This window comes from Bos mutus, chromosome 16, assembly GCF_027580195.1.
Source record: "Bos mutus isolate GX-2022 chromosome 16, NWIPB_WYAK_1.1, whole genome shotgun sequence".
Lineage (NCBI taxonomy): Eukaryota > Metazoa > Chordata > Mammalia > Artiodactyla > Bovidae > Bos > Bos mutus.
The window spans coordinates 64,375,159-64,387,304 of record NC_091632.1 but is presented as its reverse complement, the minus strand read 5'-3'; the positions used below and the strand labels follow the sequence as shown (position 1 = coordinate 64,387,304).

At 37.8% G+C, this 12,146-nt stretch overlaps 1 protein-coding gene across 1 annotated transcript in view; it reads left to right on the top strand.

The window, feature by feature from the left end:
* Positions 1 to 12,146, top strand: part of RRP15 (ribosomal RNA processing 15 homolog) — a 55,086-nt gene that overhangs the window by 18,637 nt on the left and 24,303 nt on the right. The window lies entirely within an intron of this gene.

The following is a 12,146-nucleotide window of genomic DNA, read 5'->3' as shown; positions in this document are numbered from 1 at the left end:
CTTTTTAAATTAAAGCAGAGTACATAGTTGTATTTTAAGGCTTGCTTTCTGTTGCCAACAAAGAGAACTTCAATCAGGAAACTAGAGTTTCTGTCATAAGTTTTTGTTTGTATTTTGGGAAAACAAAAGAAACTCTGGCAAGAAGAGCATTTAGGAGTTTCATGCTCTTCTAGAGTTGAAGTATTCTTCAAGTTTCTTGATTAAGTTGTCATTTTATCTAATTTTGACAAAAGTTTTCTAAGCTGTTTGAATTTGATCTGAATATCAAAATATCAGTATTTTGATATATATTCCTTCTGAATATCAAAAGGACTCACATTTTGCATATTTATGTAAGTGTGCTCACTAGTGCTGCGTTTTAAAGTTTGTCAGAAGTAATTATGAAGACATGAATGCTATGATTGGGCATTTACACTTGTAAGTTAAAAAGTCTTAACAGACTGTCCTCACTTATGATAAGAGTTTTATTGTAAGAATTGGAGAAAGATCAAGCAGCATTGGGTGAGAAAGAGCTGATGTTTTCCATCAAAAAAGGTTTTTTTTTTCCCCTTTTCCTTGTTGGTTTCAAAATAACTTTTAATAGAAGCATTTGTTTTTGCTTTGGGATTAATTTTTTCATGAGTTATGAAAATATATGAAGGGTTCTTTTCAGTGGCATCATTGTATTTTCTTTGTTACCATTTGCTTTTTTGCTCTTGACCTTCGACTTTTCCTACTACAGTGATCACAGGTGTGGTAGTAATCTGTGACAAGGTCAAAAAACTGCTTGAGATGTTAACCAAAATGGCTTGGCTTTAAAAACTTATTTCTAGAGCTACCTACCTCACACCAGTGATTAATTACCCTGACACATTTTCTTTTAAAAATATTTGTTCTCATACATTTATAGGAAAACATTAAATACCTATTTGTACCTGGTGCTATCCTTGTATCTTTTAAAGGTTTACAATTCAGGTAGACACATGACCTCAAGAAAATAAGTAAATAAGATTAGCATGACAACATAGAGATTCTAAACTGGTCCATTTAGACTGTTTGTTATTGTCAGTTACACTGAGTATAACAGCTGTAATTAAGTGGCTGTCCGTATTTGTGGGGAGAATTTCAGAGTAGCCAATATTCATTTAGGACATAAGAGCAGTTTAGTCTGTGTCTAGTGGAAGTAGGTGGACTTTCAAGGCAACTGAAGAGGAGGGAAGGCCAAAGTGGAAATAGATTTGGTGTGCCAGTGAGTCAGACATTAATGAACTGGATAAAGGAGGACATTGATTAAGTAGAGAGTAAGATTTCCCTTTCCTGTTTCACCTTGTCCTAGCACCCTTGCTGCCACACATTTCCCTAATAGCCTCTCCTCCTCTCCTCATACAAGCTTGACAGAAGAGCTTTTATGGAAGCTGCTCATTGTCCCTCTCTGGGTGTATTCAGAACACAGGCTTTTAATCTCATCCTTCTAATACTGTGCAGTCTTTAGAGTCCATTCACATACAGACTGGATTCACTGGCAGGTATCTTCCCAGATAATCCCAGTCTGGATTATATCTTCAACTCCTTTACCTGGTTACACCAGTTATTTATGGTTGTGAGTTATAAAGTTCAAAAATGAAAAGGAGCCAGCAGTGTTACATTAAGCAAAGCTGGGTAGAGTTATAATAATGTAACAGAGGGTGGATCTGTTAGTCAGCATACTTCAGGAGTGCTGGTGGTGGTGTGTGTGGTTTGATTGTTTTTGACTCCTTAGGCAGACTTATGCCTTTGGAAACTTATTATTTTTTTTGAAGAACCCTGTTTCAAGAATTTCCATACTCCTGCAAGCTATTAGAAACTTTGAGACATTGTGACATATTTCTTAACTGTGTCATGGCCCTGAACAAATCCTTTTCTCAGAGCCTTTTCTTTTTTCCTGCATCATGTAGTTTTGTTTAATTTTGTTTTCAAAGCAATAGGAACACAGTTACAAAATAAAATAGCCAGTATCCTTCCACATCTGCCTCTACTCCTTGTTTCATTCCCTCACCCCAAAGTAATAGATCTTTCTACTAGTATTTACCTCTGTATATTAAATAATATTTATACTATCTCACTCTCAATATTATTATATTTAATGGAAGATAAAGAATTGGCACTCTTAACATTCCTTCACCCCCATATATCTAATACTTGGTCTTTCTAGTATGATATATTCATATTTTGGCTAAATCAATATTCAATGTAAACATTGTTCTTTGCTGTGCAAAGTAATGCTCAGTAATATTATTTTCTTTCTTTAACTTATTTCCTTATAGTTTTTGTTTTCCTGGAATTAATGGCCGCCTCTTCTCATTTGCTTAGTTTATGCACCAAAGCCTTCCTACACTCTGCAAAAAAAATTCTTAAACCCTTCTCAGTACTACTTTCTTCATGGTCATCCTGCTACAATCCAGACTGGTTGTTTTTTACCTGGTATGCACTGTCTGTTTTCAGCTCTGCTTTATCACTGTCCTGGGAATTCCCTTTGTCTCTTTCCTGTGCAGTAACCTCTGTTTCTGGGACTAAATGTCTTCTTTTCTCTTGGCTTTCTCTCTCATTTTGACAGTTACATTTACCAGCAGCTTTCTGGGAAAGGGTTTAGGTATCCTCATTTTTTAAATTGATGTATTGATTGGGTACATGCAGTGGGTTGAATGGTGGTTGTTCACTCATTCAGTTGTGTCCGACTCTGCATCGCCATGGACTGCAGCACACCAGGCTTCCCTGTCCTTCACTATCTCCCGGAGTTTGCTCAAACTCATGTCCATTGAGTTGGTGATGCTATCCAACCATCTCATCCTCTGTCACCTCCTTCTCCTCCTGCTTTCAGTCTTTCCCAGCATCAGGGTCTTTCCCAATGAGTTGGCTCTTCACATCAGGTGGCCAAAGTATTGGAGTATACTTGAGCATCAGTCCTTCTCATGACTATTCAGGGTTGATTTCCTTTAGGATTGACTGGTTTGACCACCTTGCTGTCCAGGGGGCTCTCAAGAGTCTTCAGCACCACGGTTCGAAAGCATCAGTTCTTCAGTGCTCAGCCTTCTTTTATGGTCCAACTCTCACATCCGTGCATGACTACTGGAAAAACCATAGCTTTTGACTGGATGGACCTTTGTTGGCAAAGTGATGTTTCTGCTTTTTAATATGCTGTCTAGGTTTGTCGTTGCATTTCTTGCAAAGAGCAAGCATTTTTTAATTTCATGGCTGCAGTCATTGTCCACAGTAGTTTTGGAGCCCACGAAAATGAAATCTGACATTGTTTCCATATTTTCCCCATCTGTTTGCCATGAAGTGATAAGACCAGATGCCACAATCTTTTTTTTTAAAGTATATATATTTTAAAATTTTTATTGAAGTATAGTCAGATTCTTTTCCCCTATAGGTCATTACAGAGTATCAAGTAGACGTTTCTGTGCTATACAGCAGGTCCTTATCAGTTATCCATTTTATATATAGCAGTGTGTATATGTCAGTGCTAATCTCCCAGTGTATCCTTCCTTCCCCTTTCCCCTCAGGTAAAACCTTTGTTTTCTACATCTGTGACTCTATTTCTGTTTTGTATATAAGTTCATTTGTGACTTTTTTTTTACATTATACATGTAAGTGAAATCATACAACTGTCTTTCTCTGTCCCACTTAACTTCACTCCATATAATTTCCTTCTGTATATCCCTAAACTGCAGACACTACGAAGCTAAGAACCGTGATTCTCAGATTTCCTTGAATTAAGGAGTCAGACTAATTTTCTTCAAATTAAAGCACTCTTGCAAGAATTGCAGGAAAGATAGCAAGGAGGGGCAAGGTGGGGGCCATCTTCCTGCTACTTGGGACATTGCTGACGGCAGATGTGGTGATGATAGGTAAGAAAGTTGATCTCCCACAGCTCCAGCTTCATGGCCACAGCAGATGTGCCCGTGCAGGGGCCAGACTCACCCTTCCAGTGTCCAGTCACCCTGCAGCCATCTAAAGGGCCAGTTAGAGTAATAGCAGCTATAGACAGATGCTACAAGTATGTTATTTTGTTTGGTTAATTATGAGCCTTTTCAAGGATACGTAAGAGTTGAAAGTATTGTAGAGTGAATATCCATAAAGACACCACCCAGATCCTCCCACTGCTGACGTGTTATTTTTGGTTTATCACATGTCCACCATACATAGATGCAACTATTCCTTATTTTTCTGATGCACTGACAGTGCATGTTTTAATTTAGCAGCTCCACTGGTGGCCTCCTAGTCCCCTCCAGGCCCAGGTAGTGGCTCCCCTAGAGGACCAGTGCCCCGACTTGCCCTTAATTGACCACTCCAGAGTCCCCTTCTCCAGCCCTCTGGCAATTCTAGAGGGCCCTCACTCCATGTACAGTCTGTTCTGCCAGGAGACATCTGTCTCTTTTTTCTTTTTATTCCTATTTTTTAAAATTAATTTATTTTTTTATTGAAGGATAATTGCTTTACAGAGTTTTGTTGTTTTCTGTCAAACCTTGACATGAATCAGCCATAAGTATACATATATCCCCTCCCTTTTGAACCTCCCTCCTGTCTCCCTCCTCATCCTACCCCTCTAGGTTGATACAGAGCCCCTGTTTGAGTTTCTTGAGCCATACAGCAAATTCCCTTTGGCTATCTATTTTACACATAGTAATGTAAGTTTCCTTATTACTCTTCCCATACATCTCATCCTCTCCTCCCCTCTCCCCATGTCTGTAACTCTATCCTCTATATCTGTTTCTCCATTGCTGCCCTGTAAATAAATCCTTCAGTACCATTTTTCTAGATTCTGTATATGTATGTTAGAATACGATGTTTATCTTTCTCTTTCTGACTCACTTCACTCTATATAATAGGTTCTGGGTTCATCCACCTCATCAGAATGGACGCAAATGTGTTCCTTTTTATGGCTGAGTAATATTCCATTGTGTATATGTATCAAAACTTCTTTATCTATTCATCTGTCATTGGGCATCTAGGTTGCTTCCATGTTCTAGCTATTGTAAATAGTGCTGCGATGAACAATGGGATACATGTGTCTTTTTCAACCATGGTTCCTCAGGGTGTATGGGATTGCTGGGTCATATGGTGATTTTAGTCCTAGTTTTTAAAGGAATCTCCATACTGTCTTCCATAGTGGCTGTATCAATTTACATTCCCACCAACAGTGCAAGAGCTGTCCCTTTTCTCCACACCCTCTTCAGCATTTATTGTTTGTAGGCTTTTTGATGATGGCCATTCTGACTGGGGTGAGGTGATATCTTGTTGTGGTTTTGATTTGCATTTCTCTAATAATGAGCGGTATTGAGCATCTTTTCAAGTGTTTGTTAGCCATCTGTATGTCTTCTTTGGAGAAATGTCTGTTCAAGCCTTTTTCCCACTTTTTGATTGGGTGTTTGTTTTTCTGCTATTGAGTTGTATGAGCTGCTTGTATATTTTAGAAATTAATCCTTTGTCAGTTGTTTCATTTTCTATTATTTTCTCCCATTCTAAGGGTTGTCTTTTCACCTTGCTTATAGTTTCCTTTGCTGTACAAAAGCTTTTAAATTTAATCGGGTCCTGTTTGTTTACTTGTGTTTTTATTTCCATTACTCTAGGAGGTGGGTCATAGAGGATCTTGCTTTGATTTATGTCATCGAGTGTTCTGCCTATGTTTTCCTCTAAGAGTTTTATAGTTTCTGATCTTACATTTAGGTCTTTAATCCATTTTGAGTTTATCTTTGTGTATGGTGTTAGGAAGTGTTCTAATTTCATTTTTTTACATGTAGCCGTCCAGTCTTCCCAGCACCATTTATTGAAGAGGCTGTCTTTGCCCCATTGTACATTCTTGTCTCCTTTGTCAAAAATAAGGCACCCATAGGTGCATGGGTTTATTTCTGGGCTTTCTATCTTGTTCCATTGGTCTCTATTTCTGTTTTTGTGCCAGTACCATACTGTCTTGATGACTGTAACTTTGTAGTGTAATCTGAAGTCAGGAAGGTTGGTTCCTCCAGCTCCATTCTTCTTTCTCAGGACTGCTTTGGCTATTCAGGGTCTTTTGTGTTTCCATATGAATTGTGAAATTTTTTATTCTAGTTCTGTGAAAAATGTCATTGGTAATTTGCTAGGGATCACGTTGAATCTGTAGATTGCATTTGGTAGTATAGTCATTTTCACAGTATTTATTCTTCCTACCCAGGAACATGGATAATCTCTCCATCTGTTTATGTCATCTTTGATTTCTTTTATCAGTGTCTTATAATTTTCAGTGTACAGTTCTTTTGTCTCCTTAGATAAGTTTATTCCTAGATAATTAATTCTTTTTGTTGCAGTGGTGAATGAGATTGATTCCTTATTTTCTCTTTCTGATTTTTCATAGTTAGTATACACAAATGCAAGTGATTTCTGTGAATTTTGTATCCTGCAACTTTGCTAAATTCACTGATTAGCTCTAGTAATTTTCTAATACTATCTTTAGGGTTTTCTATGTACAGTATCATGTCATACTCACTGCACATCACTGTGCACAGTGAAAGCTTTACTTCTTTTCCAATCTAGATTCCTTTTATTTCTTTTTCTTCTCTGATTGCTGTAGCTAGGACTTCCAGAACTATGTTGAATAATAGTGGTGAAGGTAGTGAACCCTTTCTTGTTCCTGATCTTAGGGGGAATGTTTTCAGTTTTTCACTGTTGACAGTAATGTTTGCTGTAGGCTTATCATATATGGCCTTTACTATGTTGAGGTAGGTTCATTCTGTGCCCACTTTTGAAGAGTTGTAATCATAAATGGATGCTGAATTTCATCAAAGGCTTTTTCTGTATCTCCTTTGATTGTCATATGATTTTTATCTTTAATTTGTTAATATGGTATATCGCATTGATTGATTAGTATATATTGAAGAATCCTTGCATCCCTGGAATAAACCCAACTTGATCATGGTGTATGAGCTTTTTCATGTGTCGTTGATTTCTGTTTGCTAAAATTTTGTTGAGGATTTTTGCATCTGTGTTCATCAGTGATATTGGCCCGTAGTTTTTTTGTATTGTCTTTGTCTGGTTTTGGGATCAGTGTGACCGTGGCCTCATAGAATGAGTTTGGCTATGTTCCTTCTTCTGCAACTTTTTGAAAGAGTTTTAGGAGGATAGGCATTAGCTCATTTCTAAATGTTTGATAGAATATCTCATGTGAAGCCGTCTAATCCTGGGCTTTTGTTTTTTGGCAGGTTTTTGATCACAACTTTAATTTCAGTGCTTGTAATTGGGTTGTTCATAATTTCTATTTCTTCCTGGTTCAGTCTTGGAAAAATGAACTTTTCTAAGAATCTATTCATTTCTTCCAGGTTATCCATTTTATTGCCGTATAGTTGTACATAATGGTCTCTTAGAATCCTTTGTATTCCTGCATTGTTTGTTGTAACCTCCTTTTTCATTTCTGATTTTGTTGATTTGATTCTTCTTTTTTTCTTGATGAGTCTGGCTAAAGATTTGTCAGTTTTTATCTCAAAGAACCAGCTTTTAGTTTTATTAATCTTTACTATTGTTTCTTTCATTTCTTTTTCATTTATTTCTGCTTGAATCTTTATGATTTCTTTCCTTCTAATTTTTTTTTTGTCATTGTTGTTCTTTTTTCCAGTTTTATGTGTAAAGTTACTTTGTTTGATGTTTTTCTTGTTTCTTGAGGTTGGTTTGTATTGCTATTTAATTCCCTCTTAGAGCTGCTTTTGTTGCATCCCATAGGTTTTGAGTTGTCGTGTTTTCATTGTCATTTGTTTCTAGAAATATTTTGATTTCCTTTTTGATTTCTCCAATAACCGATTGGTTATTTAGAAATTTATTATTTAATCTCTATGTGTTTATATTTCTTATGGTTTTTTTTCTTGTAATTGATATCCAGTCTCATAGCGTTGTGGTTGGAGAAGATGCTTGATATGATTTCAGTTTTCTTAAAATTACTGAGGTTTGATTTGTGACCCAAGATGTGGTCTATTCTGGAGAATGTTCCATGTGCACTTGAGAAAAACATATATTCTTCTGCATTTGGATGGAATGTTCTGAAGATATCAGTGAGATCCATTTCATCTAGTGTATCATTTAAGACTTGTGTTTCCTTATTAATTTTCTGTTTTGATCTGTCCATTGGTGTAAGTGGGGTGTTAAAGTCTCCTACTATGATTGTGTTACTGTCCGTTTCTCTTTTTATGCCTGTTAGTGTTTGTCTTACGTATTGAGGTGCTATGTTGGGTGTGTAGATATTTACAATTGTTGTGTCTTCCTCTTGGATTGATCTGTTGATCATTAGTAGAGTCCATCTTTATCTCTTGTAATCTTCTTTACTTTAAGGTCTGTTTTGTCCGATATGAGGATTGCTACTCCAGCTTTCTTTTGCTTCCCATTTGCATGGAATATATTTTTCCATCCGCTCACTTTCAGTCTGTATGTGTCTTTAGGTCTGAAGTGGGTTTCTTGTAGACAGCATATATATGGGTTTTGTTTTTGTATCCATTTAGCCAGTCTGTCTTTTGGTTGGAGCATTTAATCCATTTACATTTAAAGTAATTACTGATATATATGTTTCTATTGCCATTTTCTTAATTGTTTGGGGTTGATTTTGCAGATCTTTTTCCTTCTCTTGTATTTCTTGTCTATGTAAGTTCCTTTAATATTTGTTGTAAAGCTGGTTTGGTGGTACTGAATTCTCTTAACTTTTGCCCATCTGAAAAGCTTTTTATTTTTGATCCATTTTGAATGAGATCCTTGCTGGATACCGTAATCTTGGTTGTAAATTTTTCCCTTTCAATACTTTAAATATATCCTGCCATTCCCTTCTGGCCTGCAGAGTTTCTGCTGAAAGATCAGCTGTTAAGCATATGGGTTTCCCTTGTATATTACTTGTTGCTTCTTCCTCGCTGCTTTTAATATTCTTTGTGTTTAGTCTTTGTTAGTTTGGTTAGTATGTGTCTTGGCGTGTTTCTCCTTGGGTTTATCCTCTATGGGACTCTTTGCACCTCTTGAACTTGATTGACTATTTCCTTTACCATGTTGGGGAAATTTTCAACTATAATTTTTTCAAAAATTTTCTCATACTCTTTATCTCTTCTTCTGGGACCCCTGTAATTCGAATGTTGGTGTGTTTGATATTATCCCAGAGGTCTCTGAGACTGTCTTCAGTCCTTTTCATTCTTTTTGCTTTATTCTGCTCTTCAGAAGTTATTTCTACCATTTAATCTTCCATCTCACTGATTTTTTGTTCTGCTTCAGATATTCTGCTACTGATTCCTTCTAGAGTATTTTTAATTCCAGTAATTGTGTTGTTTGTCTGTTTATTCTTTAATTCTTCTAGGTCTTTGTTAATTGATTCTTGCATTTTCTCCATTTTGTTTTCAAGGTTTTTGATCATCTTTACCGTCATTATTCTGAATTATTTTTAGGTAGTTTGCCTATTTCCTCTTCATATATTTGGACTTCTGTGTTTCTAGTTTGTTCCTTCATTTGTGTAGTATTTCTCTGCCTTTTCATTATTATTTTTTTTTTTAGCTTACTATGTTTGAGGTCTTTTCACAGGCTTCAGAGTTGAATTCTTTGTTCCTTTTGGTTTCTGCCCTCCTGAGGTTGGACCAGTGGTTTGTGTAAGGTTCATATAGGGTGAAATTTCCACTGACTTTTTTGTTTGTTTCTTTGTTTTTCCTCTGAGGGCAAGGCTGAGTGAGGTGGTAATCCTGTCTGCTGACTATTGGGTTTGTGTTTTTGCTTTGTTTGTTGTTTAGATGAGGCGTCCTGCACAAGGTGCTACTGGTGGTTGGGTGATGCTGAGTCTTGTATTCAGATGGTTTCCTTTGTGAGTTCTCACTATTTAATACTCCCTACGTTTAGTTCTCTGGTAGTCTAGGGACTAGGGTGTAGGAATCAGTGCTCCCATTCCAAAGGCTCAGCGCTTGATCTCTGATCAGGAACAAAGATTCCACAAGTGGTTTGTTATGACATTAAGTGAGATTAAAACAAATACCCAGAAACGAGAAACCATGATGAACCCCAGACAAATGGCAGTTACAAAATCAGGAAAATAATAATTAAAATAATGGAGTATACACACATACACACATGTATATAAATATACACACACCCATAAAGTCAAAGTAGTCCAACAAAAATAAAGTACAGATTGACCTGGCAAACAAAGTAAATAAAAAATTATATTTACCAGTTAAGAATAAAACTAATTAAAGCACAACTGGAAAACCTAAAGCAAGGTGCCAAGTAGGGAATAAAGCAATGAAAACAAAACTAACAAATATGTTGAGAGGAAAGGAAAGAAAAGAAAGAATAGATATTCAAAGTTAAATAGAGGTAGATGAAGAAGTTTTATATCCATTAAAGATTAACTGCTGGGGGAAAAGAACAGTAGGAAAAGCAAACAAAGGAATAAATGCAGAAAAAAGTAATAGGTTTAAGAGAAAGAAGAAAAAAAAAAAGAACAAAAAATAAACTGTAAAAGATTGATCTGATGAACAAAGGAAACCAAAAATTATATCTACTAGTTAAGAGCAAAACTAACGCACAGACTGGAAAACAAAACTAAAGCATGGTGCCAACTGGGAAATAAAGCAAGGAAAATAAAACTAACAAATCTGTTGAGAGGAAAGGAAAGAAAGAAAAGAAAGATATGCAAAGTTAAATAGAGGTAGATAAAAAAGATTTGTATACATTAAAGATTAATTGCAAGGGGAAAAGAGCAGTAGGAAAAGCAAACAAAGAAACAGATGTAGAAGAAATAATAATAGGTTTAAGTTAAAATTAAAAAATGAAAAAAAGGAAGAAAAACTCCACAGAACTGCCAGAGCCCAATGTAGAGGCAGAGGTATATAACAACAACAAAAAATGTGACTGAGAAAAAAAAAAGCTCAAAATCTTAATTAGATTTCATAGTGCCAATAAAATCAATAACTACAACAGAGCAGGGTGGGGAAAGGGAGGGAAAAAAAGATAAAATCCAAAAGAGTATACAGAATAAGTCAAAACATAAGAAAAACAAATGTTTATCTTGAGTCACTGCTGTCAGAGTCCTTTCCCTTGCTGGGCGTCACAGTCCACCTTACCTCCCTGGGATGCCCTCCAACACTGTGCTGGTCTCTGGACCTGCTGTGGGGGCATCTCAGATCCTCATCTGGTCCTACTGTGTGTTCTTTCCTCCAGTGTCCACAACTATCAGAACCAGTGCGTTTTCTTTTGTGGGAGCTCTCAGTGTCATTTTGAATATTCCATAGACACAGAGTCTGCCTAATTGATAGTGTGGATTTAATCTGCAGCTTGTAGAGCTGGTGGGAAGGTTTTGGGTCTTCTTCCTTAGTCACACTGCCCCTGGGTTTCAACTGTGGTTTTATTTCCACCTCTGCATGTGGGTCGTTCACTGGGGTTTGCTCCTGAGGCTGCCCTGGAAGACTTGGGTTTGCCCCTGTGAGGGCCAGGTGTGGAGGTGGTGCAGCTGCTTGGGTCCCAGGAGTTCTGGCAGCACCAGGTGCTCAGGGGAGTTGGCAACTAGGGCAGCAGGAAGTATAGTGCTTTAGAAGGGTATGGCGACCAGTATTGGCCAGTAAGTTCCAGTATTCTTGCCTGGAGAACCCCCTCCCTGACGGAGAAGCCTGGCAGCCCAGGGTCTACAGGGTCGCAAAGAGTTGTTCATGACCAAAATGACACTGCACGCATAGACGAAGACTTTGCACCTGTAGCAGCTCTCTCCCAGTGAGAGTTGAGTGTGAAGGTGGCATGGTTTCTTGGCTTGTGAGGACCCTGGCGGCGCCAAGTGTGCAGGCACATGGACTGCTTCCGGTGCAGGAGTTATGGCCCTGTCAGGGTCTTTTTTCAAGCTTCTTGTGGCTAATGATCAGAAGGCCCCTTTGGCCAGTCTTTCTCCGTAGCTCCACCCGTTCAGGCACTTAGTGGTCCTTCCCTGTTGTTCGGCAGGTCAGGGTCCTGCTCTGTAGATCTGCATGTCAGTCACATAAAGGAGCGCCCTGGGTGCGGTCCTGCTTTGTAGTTCGGTGCCTCAGGCATTTGATGGGCCGGCCTCTGTTGTTCAGCTGCTGATGCTGTCATGTGTGGGGTGAGAGGCTATGGTGATGGCTCCACCCCCTTGCGTGACTCAGCAGTATTGCCTGGCTTCCATGGCTGCCTGTCTGGCT